Source organism: Gossypium raimondii, chromosome 7 (genome assembly GCF_025698545.1).
Source record: "Gossypium raimondii isolate GPD5lz chromosome 7, ASM2569854v1, whole genome shotgun sequence".
Classification (NCBI taxonomy): domain Eukaryota; kingdom Viridiplantae; phylum Streptophyta; class Magnoliopsida; order Malvales; family Malvaceae; genus Gossypium; species Gossypium raimondii.
Genome location: NC_068571.1, coordinates 12329957 through 12344339, shown reverse-complemented (window position 1 = coordinate 12344339; position 14383 = coordinate 12329957). Strand labels below are relative to the sequence as shown.

At 29.8% G+C, this 14383-nt stretch overlaps 1 long non-coding RNA gene across 1 annotated transcript; it reads right to left on the bottom strand.

Annotated features, from left to right (window-relative positions):
- Window positions 1-12528: 12528 nt before the first annotated feature.
- On the bottom strand, window positions 12529-13380 carry LOC105771403 (uncharacterized). Its single transcript, XR_001126491.2, has 2 exons — window positions 13195-13380; window positions 12529-12965 (listed from the first exon to the last, which is right to left on the bottom strand). It is a non-coding gene; the product is annotated as an uncharacterized LOC105771403 (long non-coding RNA).
- Window positions 13381-14383: the final 1003 nt, after the last annotated feature.

Here is a 14383-nt window from a genome sequence, read left to right as displayed (position 1 = left end):
AATAAGTTCTCAACAAAAATTACGTCGAAAACTGTTATTGATGAGAACTTGCAAGAGAGAAAACTTATGTATGAAAAGTCATTGGTTATATATCTATTGTACACCTGGAAAATAAGATTCACTCTCAAAGTTTCCTATTAATAGATTTTAATTGGATTCAAAGTCTAATACTTGAGTTTAATTTGCTTACTTATTGATAAAATCGTCAAGACTAAACGTAGAAAAAAAGATTTTGGCATAATCCTAAAGCAAATATTGCATATAATTATTTGAAATTTATATTTATTTTATTGACTTAGTGATATGATAGACTTTAGATTGATTTAGACATTTCCAATAGTAAATGTCACAATAGTACTTATAAGTAGATACAAAGTAAAAGAAATGTCAATAAAATTATCAATTTGTCACAATTTATATTGACACTATTCGTACAATTGAAATGCGTGTTAAAGTAAACTAGAAGTTTCTTGATACAAATACATTTACTACTTGGCTTGACCAGTTAGACCATCCTAGATCATACATGCGAGAATTAATTGAGAATTAATATTGACATTCATTAAAGAACCGAAGATTCTTTAATTTAATTAATTTTCATTTGTTTCTTGTTCTCAATGAAAATTACTTATTAGAAACTTACTAGCTAAGGTTGAGATTTAATGTCTTACATTTCGAATTAAATATGGACCCATTCATCCACCATGTGGATGATTTTAAAATTATATGATTTTGGTAGATGCATTTACAAATTAATCACATATGTGTTATTAACTTGTAACTTTGTCATTTGCAAGATTTATTGTTTAAATAATTAATTTCATATCATGCAATTAAAACAATTCATCTTACTAATACTTGATGAGTTTATATCTCAGTCTTTTATTGATTGAGTTTTTTTTTTGTAAAAGTTTGTTATTTATGTGCATAATGATTTAGAGAAATTATTGATTGAACACCTCGATTAATATCTAAAACATTACTTATGAGAACTAAACTTCTTATTTCAACATGAGATTATGTTAATTTATGTCTGTATGCATCAAGCCAATGAGTTATAACTACTCACCATTACAATTGATTTTTGGTTAAGAGCTAAATATTTCTCATCTTTAATTTTTGTATGTGTGTATATGTTCTAATTTCCACAAGAAAGATGAGTGAATACTCAAAGAAAGTTGGGAATATATATTAATTACGAGTCTCCTTGTATTATTATATGTTTTAAATGTATTAGAGATTCAATTATGACATGATTTGTGATTACTATTTTGATTTGATAGTTTTCCCGATATTAGGGGGAGAGAAATAATAACTTGTAATGAGTTAGGGGAGAGTAATTTGAACCAAAAGTTCAACAAGGATAACTTATTACAAGTTCCAAATATGAAAATTCTCATAAAAGAAAATAATAAATCTAGATGGTCATATAATGAAGACGGATGCTCCAGAAGAGACCCAAGACATAACTAATAAGTAAAACCTCCGAAAAGATTCAGGTACCTGAAACTAAAGATTAAAATAGTGAAAATAAAATATCTCGATAAGTTATGTCATTTGAGAAAATGTCGAACCAATAATAAAAATGGTCGACAATGGTTTTGCTTGTAATTTTATTGTTGAAATAATGAAATAATGAAATTAAAGGAGGATCTTGAATAAATCTATTGAGAAATATAGATATGGAATAGATTGGTCAAAATAGAAAGACTCAACTCAAATTCGTGGAGTTTTTAGACCAGCAGTCCAAATATCTAAAGGTATAAAGCTAGTGAGGGTACAAATGAAGTAGTTTTGCAAAAAACAGAATAAAAATATGAAGTTTTAGCTAAGTCTTGTCATTGATTATTAAAAGATATAATATTCTTTTATGGTGGATGCAATAACTTTTAGATATATTATTAAACCGGTAGTTCATAAAAAATTAATTTATGTCTAATGGTTGTTGTTACAACCTTTTATGAATCACTATATAGTAAAGTTTACATTAAAATCCTTAAAGGATCTAGAATGCTAGAAGCATATTGATATTATCGGAAATTGTTCATTTATATGAATTGAAATAATTGGACATATGTGGTAAATTTGACTTAGTGAATAATAGTTGAAGGAGGATTATAGAATGATCCAAAATACCTATTTGTGTTTTTATAGAAGAATCATGATTATAATTTGCTATAATTATTGTTGAAACTCATGAAAAGATCAAAATATGTTCCCCAAATTTTCTCTAAGTCATGACTTTTAAAAGAATGATGATATAAATTTGAAAATCTAGTATTCAAGATTGAATACGTAGAATATGTGATATTATGTTATATTTTCATGAAGGGGAGTAAATACGCGCTGTAACCCTTTTTCCTTAACGAGGAAATTTGAAATAGAAGATTGTATACTCTTTTTCCTTCATTAGGTTTTTATCCACAGGGTTTTTCCTAATAAGGTTTCAACGAGGCACATTATTTACCAATGGACATCCAAGGGGGAGTGTTATGAATATCTTATTAAGTGGATGTCAATCAAGATCAAGATAAGTTTTTATGTACTTTAAATTCTAATAGTCATTAGAATTAGATCTCTACTTCATTTATACTTCTTATGCCTATAAATAGAGACTTTAGAGAAGCTTTGTAAACATTCCAATTGATCAATAAAATACACTTTCTCTTTTGCTCTCTTATTTTCTTTGTTCTTTACTTTCATCTTTTATTTTATAACATAAACATAATTTTGTATAGATGTTATAGATATTGTTGGGATCCATCTCAAAATTGTTTTGCTAGGTGTTACTAACAATTTCAACAGTAAAAGACTTGGTCCAGAAAATTAATTTATTTTTGCCAAAAAGTGAGAAAAGAAAAAAATCACTCTAGTGTAATGTTAGAACTTGGGTGCAATGTTAGCGCATTACATTTTAAAGAAGAAAATATAAGCTTGAATATTAGAGAGTAAATTGTCGGTGTAGCCTTAATCCTTTAACTTTGAACATAGTCCATAAAATGAACGTAAAAATATAATAAAACAAATTATTACTATTATTATTTGTATTTTTAGGTTTAATGCACACTTTAATTCCTAAAGTATAGCTTTTCTATAACATCCTCAAAATTCCTTAGTCGAAAATAATATGAGATAGATTTTAAGTGAAATAAGATATAAAAAGTAAATGATAAGGGATGTTAGAGAAAAATAAAATAAGAAATATGTTGTGAAATATTAATTTGAGCTAGAGACTAAATCATAAAAATATGACAAGGTATGTGGTCTAAGTGTAAATATTTAACATGTGAGGGTTAAACTATAGATATGAAAAAGTTGAAAGGTCAATAATACAAATATCTTAAAGGTGACAGAGTCTAGAAAATAAGAATAAGGACTAAATTGAATAAATGGAGAACTATGAGGGACTAAATCATAATTTTACCAAATTAAGTGATAATTCAAGGATGAAATTTTAAGGATTATAAAGGACAAAATGATCAATTAGAATGAGAGAGAATTCTAGAGTGTAATGATGACACAAGAGATATTTTAATGATATTTTTAATTAAATAATTAGATAAATATTATAATAGTAATATTTTATTATGAAAATTTTAGTATAAAAAGGGAGGAAAAATGAAGAGAAAACATCATCCTTCCATGTTCCAACATGAGTGAGAGGGTTAGAGAAGAAAGTTTTATTTTTTCTTACAATTTGGATTGACTCCATGATTAACTAATTGCAAATTACTGGACCGATGCATCTAGACATAATTGCAATCACTAAAGACTAATTGTATATGTCTGATTAGTCCCCCTGCTAGCTCAACAAAAACTCAATCGGACTACACTTGAATTATAAGAAAATTCTACGACTTTGGGAATAATTTAATTGAGCCGATTTTTCGATGTGGAATTAAATTAGGTGGTCGTAAGAATTGTTCAACTAGAGTTAAAGAATTTTCTTGAAAAATTAATTTGAAAAATCTAAGTAATTTTTAGAAAAATTAATTTTGATCAAGTAAAATTAAATTAATCAAATTAATTAAAATTAATATGATATTTTTGGAATTTAATTTTCAAATCAGACAACTGGCCCAATGTGTAATTGAACTTGAAAGTTGGATCTGACATCGTAAATTATGCCTGTGAGCCCAAAATAAAGACCAAAACCCAAAAACTGGTCGAACCGGGCTTGGTATGTGAAACTGGCCAATGGTCCAACTGGTGGCAAGACTAGACCGGTCGGATCCTCGTTGACCCAGACCAGACCGGCAGTAGCCGAATCGGCTTGGGGTGTTGTAAAGGTGTCACACCTGCATCACTAGATACTGCAGTGCCAATGGCTATGAAGAGGGCATCCCGGTGGCCGGCGACGGTTGGTCGTTGGTGGTTGAGCAGTGGAAGAGTTACATTCATACTAGAATTCCATCAGAGAATTTGATTTCAGATTAATTATTTCAAAAATAATATTATTTTAATAATTTAATGTTTAATTTAATACTTATCTAAATAGTATTTTATTAATTTAATATTAAAATGATTATCTTAATATTAAATTTAATTTAATGTTTATCTTGTAGATAAACATTCTATTATTTTATTAAGATTAAATATTAAATTTAATCTAATATTTATCAAAATAAATATTCGATTAAATTTAATATTAAAGTGATTAAATTTAATCATGGTTGAACTCTCTAAACTCTTCCTATATAAAGAGAGTCTTGGGTCATTATTTTAACACACACTTGAATTTAAGAGAAATTTGTAAAGAGAAAATTCTCTAAAGAGATTATTCTAGAAAATTTCTAGAACTATTTTTCTAATTTACAACTTGACCCAAAAGTTTAGAGAAATTACAAAATTACCCTACTAGTAATCTTTGTGAAAAATTTTCTGATTTGAAGCCAACCCACACTCGACAGACGTGAGCGTGAAGATAGAGGAGAAGACTACTTAGTCGAAAAGCGCTCATCCTAGACGAATATTGTTTATTACTTTAAATATCACAACCAAGATCTTGTTTTGGAAAAACAATTTAAAATCTAGTTTTTCTCTAAATTTATTTTCGGTTGCATTTTCCAAACCCATTTTTTTAACAGTCTCGGCAACATTTCTGATGTCTCGCCATAACCGCAGACTCTATCATTTCCTTACGTATGTCTCTTTCCTTTATCCAACTTCTTTCCGGATCATTCTTAAAGATTTTCCCCACCTCCCTCTTTCGCTTATATGATAGACATCCTGGTTATCACCTTAATAACCTTTTCGGTTTTAACCTTTCTTGTCAAACATAACCTCCCTAGCTCGTCCTAGACAAACTCTATTTTCTTACATCAGTCTAGACGGACTTATTGACACTTCGCTAGTGGGTTTAGCTAAAGTAGTCCCACCCTGTTTGGCAAACTAGATCTTTTTTCGTCCTACATCTAGTTTGCAATGTTGTTTGGGTTACCCCCTTATAACTTGCCCTACAATACTTTGCTTACTTTCGTCTGAACGACCATCCAAGCTCATGATTTCTCTTACATGATGGTTCCCTACAATACTAGCCATGTGGCTGATACTTATTTAATAGTTTCTCCTCAAAGAGGAATAGTCTTGGTAGACAAATCTGTCACTTATGCCGTCCTTAATAATACCTCTAACATTCTAAGTTCCTCCGATCACCTTCTGGTAGATCATAATGATGGATCATTATATGTTGACCTTAAATAAATCTTCTTTATTTGTCTATACGTCAGGCACTACTGACAATTCTTTCCCCATGTTTGGATTATGTTGGGTTACCTCCCAAAAGTCCCACAGCTTTTCTGAATATTGATTTGGCGGACTATTCTAATTTCTACTACCTTTACCTTGTCTAACAAATTTCCTTAAAATTCATTTGTTAACTATAATTGCCAAAATTGACGTTTCCCTCAACCCCCCTTTTTTTGTGTTCGTGAATTTTCCATACTTACCTCTTGGTAGTCTATCTCGTTTTGATGTCCTAGTGGACTACTTTGTATTTATGGTTCTGACGATTTATCATGCATTACCTTAACGAGATACAGTTTTACTCAATATATCATTGTAATTATCATCTTGGTGGACTTCTCTGTGCCATTTTGACCAAACCAGGGTCATACACCTTATGAATCTATACTTCACATCCTGACAGATTTTCTCATGTTTAATGTCTCGGTGGACTATTCATACTAACGTAGCCAAATTGCGATCTTACATAGTATAATCCCATGTTTATTGTCTTCGCAGACTCTATTGGTTGTCATAGCTGAGCCATGGCTTATACCTCGAAATCCCTGTTTTACTATCCTGATGAACTAACCTAGTTGCCATAGCCAAGCCATGGTCTTATACCTCAAAATCCCTATGTTTACTATCTCGGTGGACTAACCTAGTTTTCATAGTCCAACCATGTTCTTACATAGTATATTCCCCTTGTTTGTTGTCCTGGCAGACTATCCTGGTTGTCATAGTCTAACCATGGTCTTACACTGTATATTCCTCGTGTTTACTGTCCTGGTGAACTATCCAGGTTGCTATAATCCAACCATAGTCTTACACCATATATTCATTATGTTTACTGTCCCGGTGAACTATCCTGGTTGCCATTGTCCAACAATGGTATTATACTGTATATTTATCGGGTTTACTGTTATGGCAGACTATCTTGGTTGCCATAGTCCAACCATGGTCTTAACCGTATATTCCTCATGTTTACTCAGAGCTTCGCATATCACGGTTTGCTCTCAACAATCCTAGATGACAGAATGTTAACGAATTTTTGATTTCTCCTATTCCTCCACCTATTCCTCCATTTCACCATCCTATTTTTGATGCTTGAACACCGTAGTGTCATTTCTGCAAGGCCTAGAGCTTCACCATCACAGTTGCACACAACAATACCTTATGGTGGTATCTAACAAAATCACCATTTTTCTCATCCTAACTTTATCTAATCCCATTAATGATTCTCTTCCATGTTCCATTATTTAAACATGCGATGTATGCATTCCACAAATAGAATGTCATTGATTCATAGTCAGTTTATGCATATTGAACTAGAGTGGTGGATTCTCATATGCTTATTGTCTCAGGGGTAGAGTGCAGAAACTCACCTGACACTTCTTTGCCTCCTCCGCTTAACTTTTTTGAACGCTAGAGCTTCCATTATCTTTAACCAAAATCATGGGTTAAACTTAGTACGTTTAACTTAAACCCCAATTTTCCAACAACATGCAACACTCCTAAAATGGTTTAGGAAATCCTCAACTTTATTCCTTAACTTACAACCACCAAAGGTCTTAGTATCTTACCAGTTTGTTGGATCCTCCTTTTCTACTTGAACCTTATGACCGTCGCCTCATACAAAGCTTTCTTGTAACCATCTCTTCTCGGAGCCTTTAAGGAAAAGGATGAAGAAAAGAGGGAAATGATACATAATGGAGTTGAGTCATCACTAGTAAGTCATTTTTCCAACTGTTTATAGCCCTTCTCGCACGATTTTCAACCGTTTAGAAACCATCCATTAGCAATCATTTTGTCTCTCACTAAAGAATCACCTGGCTTTAATCTAACCAAACCAAAATTAGATTTCAACCATGTCTAGTTTAGTTACTATTTTTTCTTGATTTTTCAATAGAGATCGTCAGCTTACAGTCTCTTTCAATTTAGTCCTAACTCTTGTAAATCTTGGGTCAATTAAGAAAAATCTGAGTGTTACAAGATTTTTCTTTCTACCATCACCTCTATATTGTCATCTAAATCTGTCTTGCTAAGTGCATTTGCATAATCCCATAATCTATTAAACTTATAGCTTACTCTTTCATTAATTTCCTCCAGTGCCCATCTTCTAGCCCTGTTGCATGTACCCCTATATAGATAAACTTTCAACTCTCTGTTGGCTAGGTTCTACATTTCAATTAACTTCACCTTTGGAATCACTCTGATTTTACCTAAGAAATGTTCTCCAACAAACTTATAAAATGCCCTTTTGTTTTTAAAAGTTATTGAACACTCGTGGGTTTCTATGAGTTTCTATACAGGTTTTTATCTTGTAAAACCCATCACTATTATCTACAACATCGTATATTCTAAAATGGCACCCATATTCCGTACATCTAGTACTAATCCTCTCATTTTTATTCCTAAGATAGACAATATCAAACTTCTTGCTTACTGCATACTTTGCTAAAGCAGTCTTGAATTCCTCTAATCCATTAAACATCATACCAAGCTCTAAATATAGGATTGGGTTAGTAGGATCGAAACATACATGTCAACTTTTTCTACATACTACCTCACCATTTGAATCACTTTTATAATACCTCAAATATGATGAATCAACATAATATGTTCCCCCACCCAGTTCATCTAAAATTTCATCATTTTTCTCTCTCCTTTCACTACATTTACACCCTTACTATTAACCCTATTTGTTGCTTTTGTTTGGCTCTTTTTATTTCATTTATAATTTATATACCAAGCCTTGATATTTGATATTTCTCACCTCTTCATCCTCAAAATTTTCCCCTACAACTCCTCAATGCCCAATGAGCTATCTGTATCACTACGCCCATTATTTTAGAACTTTCTTCCCCACTAAGCACATGCATCACTACTCCCACCCAACTCTAGTCCTACATTAGATTCCCCACCTAACTCGGTAAATGGTTCCCTAACCCTAATATTAACTCTCTCATTACAATTTAATTTTTTATTACAATTTGGTTCTTCAACCCCACTATTTAATTTCCTTTCATTAGTGGTAGGCAATAACATGGTATCACCAATAACATCAGGTGTGTCTACCTCGTGTTCAACATATACATGTATGAAACCTATATTTCTAATATGGTTAATTATTGCTATGAATAATGAATTATCATAGCAAACACTCAGTCTCTTACTAAAATTTAACCCACCTTCACAGTATACAAAGTTCTTCATAACTCTATACCCAACTTTCCACTACCATCTCACACAAAGTGTAATAACACAAAAAATCTAGGTCAAAATCTCATTACAACACTAACCCAAGTTATGATAAAACACTGTATAGGCAAAATCAGTTAGATAATAAAGTCAGTTACATAATATAAACAGTAATAAACATAACATATATAATATCCTACTAATATACATACATAAACATTAATATACAAAATATCCATACTAATATACATACATAATAGACATAATAATATACAATTGATGACCTTTCAAATTTCAATCAATTTCACCTTAAAAAATTCCTTCGATATGGAGTTATCTGCATACACAATAATACCAACAAAAAAATAGAAATAAATTATAATACAAATAAAATATCTAAACAACGAAAAATCTAAGCACTATTAAAAATTGGTTCAACATTAAACCAACACTAAGAAACCATTACAAATTGTTAGGCATTCTTTAAACTAGAAAACCAATGGTCCTAATAAAAAATTTGTCACTTTCTGAGGACTAATAAAAATCTAAGTAGTGGAAAAACAAATTCCATTTTTTTTATATAAAAAACACATCATAAAAAGCACATTGAGAAACCAATAAATTTTTTTTTAAAAATTATGCTTTTTAAATGGAAATAAAAAAGAACCTAAAAAAGGCTGAGTAAAATACCAGTAACCAATGATGAAAATAGAGTAATCTTGATTCAAATACCATTTCACTGAGATGAAAGGCTGAGTAATCGATGATGAAACAAGGCCTTTTCAGTGAGATGATGAAGAATTTTTTAGATAACTGGGTAATCGAAAGGGTTTCTCAGATGGTTGAAGGATGGAATCGAAAGGGTTTTTACACAAAAGTTGAAGGATGGAAACGTCTAGTGAAAGGATTCAATGTGAATAAAATAAAGAATTAGAGATGGCTTTTGATGTTGAAGGATAATAAAAAAGGTCTAGTAATCGAAGAGGTAAGGTTTGTTCAACAATCAATTCACTAATCGGTGGAAAACATTTAATGGATTTTGATTTTTTTATTTTAATAAATGATGTTAATTAATTTAAGATAAATGATTTTAGTCTTTCTTTTTTTCAAGGGGACGGGTCAAAGAGGGTGATGCATAGCAACGCGAGATTGGCCAAAGTTGTCATGTCATAAAAAAGTAATGTTGTTAGGCTTATGTACCAATATAGTGGATGAAAAAAAAGTTCGAGTACCAATCTGGAACAAAAAAAAACCATAAATACCAATATGAAATAAGTAGACAAATTTAAATACTAATTTTATATTTAACCCAAAATTCTAAACCACTTGCACTTAACTTGCATGTTCTTTTTGGATGGAGACCAAGTCAAATGTAGAGGACTTGGAATTTGGTGTCGATTTTAGGAGGAAAACATTAGCTTGTAGGTTTTATGTTATGAATAAAACATCTTTTGTTGAAGACCAATAAAAGTCTTTTGGCCGTCTTTTAGAAAGACTAGGCGTTTGGTTGACACGTGGTCAACTTTGATTTTGTTTTTTTTTTTTTACATCATATGGTAAAATGATTAAATTTCAATGGTAATCTCTAAACCACACTCAAATTTAAAATTATATAATAGTAATTAATTTCAAAATTGATATTTATACTACCTTTTTAACTTGTGATTTAAACTTCTTACATCAATTTAGTTTTTGTCTCTACGCTTATTAACAGACTTGATTAAATATTAAGTATTAATAATTGAGAACCGACATCTTTTTGCTGCATTGAAACCGTCAATCTTGACACTTGTTTATCATCAGATTCATGTGATGTATTATAGGTTATAGCGTCAAAGATTCTTGGACCCAATCCTAAAGCAAGTACAGTAGACTTCCCTGGACCCTTGAATTTGCCGTGAAAATGGGAGGAAGCTGACTATTCTTTTTAATAATTATTCTAAAACTTTGAGTAATAAATTAATTTAATTAGTATTATTTATTTATTTATGATTTATTTTTAATAAAAAAAATCACTTAATTTAAAGGGATTTTATCTTTTTATAAGAGTTTTTACTCATCGTTTAAATTTATATTAACTAGTCTTTATTTTATATTCAACTATAAATATATTATTATACTTGGTAACAAAGGAGACATCCGTGAAAAGTCTTCATAGTTTTTATCTTTCATTAAAAATTCCAAAAGGAAAAGTTAGGGCACTGATAGTTCATATTAAGCTGTTGATTTTTTAATAATTTTTAAAATTATTTATTAATTTATTGATAATATGGTTTACAACAATGTATAAACTTATACCCTATTAATGTTTTCTTTTAAAAATAAGACACAATAATTACAGATTTTGTGAACTTTAATTTAAAATTTTAAAAGGTTTGATTTGGTATAAGTGTCTGCTGTCTGTTGGTTTTGCTACTGTTGTTTTGTTTTTTAACTATGGTTGTTGATGATGATTAAGAGGCATCATGGCAGATCCAAGTCGTGGCTAGAGAAGCTCAGCCGTGATACGAGTGTGATGAGCCCTCGACTCTCGTAAACCCTGAAGTGTATTTGCCAAAATCTATATGCTTCGCAAAATCTATTTGTAATCATGGCATTTTCTATTAACCAATTATGCTTGCCAATATCTATATATGCGTTTTAAAGAAAAATTAAAAAATTATTTTATATATTAAAAATTAATAATAGTTATGAGAAGAATGGGATTGTTTGTTACAAGTTCTACCATACTGAATAGTTTTAGTGGAGTGAGTTAATATTTTTTAAGAAATAAATAATTTTATAAAAATTCCAAGATATGATTTATTTGACCCTTAAATTTTATAAAAAATCATTATAGTTTTTATTTAACTTTTCATCTCTTTTAATCTTTAAATTTGTGTTCTTTATCAAATCACCTTAAAATGAATAAAAAATTTATTATATGTTAACTTTGATGGCATGACATACACGTGGAAGCCATGTCAACAATTAATTATTTTTTAAAATATTAAAAAACTAAAAAAATATAAAAATAATATTTTAAATTTTAAAAAATTAATTAACTGCTAACATGGCATATACATTTGACGGCCACGTCAGTAAAGTTAACCATCCATTTTGAGGTAATTAGATAAACAAAGCAAGTTTAAAGGCTAAAAGAGACGAAAATTTACATAGAGGGAGACAATGATTTTTTTATAAAATTTGAAGGTCAAATAAGTTATAATGCTAAATTTTAAATAACACGTTTTTTGTTAAGTTCTTTTTATTTTTTTCAATTTATATTTTTATTTTAATTTAATTATCTTGCTATTTTTATTTTTCATACTTAAATTCTTATGAAGTTGGTATCACCCTTCAACGGGTCTCAATTTAGTAGAGAATTTACTAAAACCCACTTATTTTTGTAAAATAATAAATATTATTTTGAAAATAATTTTACCTTTTCATATAAAATCTAGAAAAATATTTACGTATGACATTCGTATCTAAAACATTATGGTTGTTAATGGTTTTGCTGTACTAATTTAACAAAAGTCATAATTAGTTGTTATATCAAAACTTTTAAATTTATTACATCATTTTTCTTCCACTTTGTAAGTATGCCATGATTTAATAGTATAAACTCAATCAAAATCTTTTATTATAATAAAAATAATTGAAGCAAACAAACAAAATCAATAATTATGAATAATCACACTTAAAACAATAGAATTGAAATAAAAGATATGTAAACCTTAATCCCACCCGCTAGGAAAGGAAAGCTGCTGCTATCTACTAAAACAACATCATTCAACGTATATCTAACTCGTTCACAACACACTAGAATTAAGATCAAAGAAAAGATGAATATTTTCCTTTTCTAAAAAAAGGTGATAATTGAGATCAATGGCGGCAAGGGCATATGGGTCCTCGTCTATTAGGAAATCCTTTTCCAGGTGGTGGTATAGGTATGGTGCATGCTGCATATTTGCCGCCCACACAGCTCGTAGTTACGCTACCTGTTCTTGGCACTTTGTTTACTGGTGGAAATGGTACATAATAACCATTGTGTTCAACTGCAGCAACCATTAAACTAATTATTAACAACAATAATGCATGTTTTCTAATCAATGTGGAGTAAGAGTTTAAAATATGGTTAAATTTGTTAGAGATAGTGAATATTAAACAAAACAAGGAGGTAGAAAGCAGGATGAAAATTAGAGGTAGAGATCATACTTTTATAAATAAAAGCGATACACTTAAAGAAGAAGAAGAAAAAGAAGAAAATAGAAGGCAATTTGTTACCTCGATGAACTTGTCGAGCTATAGAGAAAGGCAGAGCAGAGAATAAGAAGCAGAAAACACAAATAATAAGAAAGGTCTTCATATTTTGGAGCAGTAGTTGGATAAAGAGAAGTAGAGATGGTTTTAGACTGTGCTGAACTTCAACCGCTTCGCATGTCTATTTATAATCATACACGGTGATGATACGGCTCGGGAACTATAAGTTAAAAATTCTCAAGTCCTTACACTTAACATGCATCTTTTTTTTTTTTTTTTTGTATGGAGACCAAGTCAAATGTAGAGGACTGTAGGAATTTGGCCTTCAATTATCATGTCGGTGTCCATTGTACTTGTAGGGTTCATCTTGTGAATAACTTTTGGAGACCAAGACGAGTCTTTTAGAAAGACTAGGTGTTGTCATGGAAATAGTATACCCCATTGCTTTCGTTATCAGAAAGATTTATTGTCGTCTTCTGTTGCCAAGCACAGCTACATTAAATTTAACCTCAAAGTAATTGCTCACCTCAATTATACAACTTTGAAACAAATCCTCTAGGAATAATTGTGGTTGCTTTGTGCTTTTCAGATATTTTGGAACAACTTCTTTTCTAGGAGGGAAAAAAAAAAAACTTCGAAGGTTTCTAGTTTATCATTCTATACTTTAATAAAATAAATAGGTTTAAAAGTGTAAAAAGTCTTCAAATTTTTTTCTAAAAAAAGCAACTTCTTTTTTTTTGCACTCAATTAAGCACTTAAACTTCCAAAATGCATAAAAAAAAAGCCCTTAAACTTCTTCAGAAAAAAGAAAACAATTAAGCCCCTATTTTTTTACTCAATTGGGTACTTGAACTTTCAAAATGCATAAGAAAGACCCTCAAAATTTTTCAATAAAACATTTAAGCCCATGTTCTTACTAAAAATTAGAAAAGATTATAAAATAAAAAAATTTTAAAAATTTAAATTTTAAAAAATTAGAAATTTATTAAAATTAGAAATTTTTATAAAAATCATAAAAATAAAAAATTGTAAAATTTTATGAAAATCATAAAAAATTAATGACCCTAGTTTTTTTCAATTAAAATCATCACGTGTCGCAACACAACGTGACATGTGGTGAAAATGATAAAAAATAAAATTAATTAATAAAAGTTATAGAAAAATTATAAAATGCTTCTTTTGGAACAAAAATTTTATAAATATTTTTTACTTA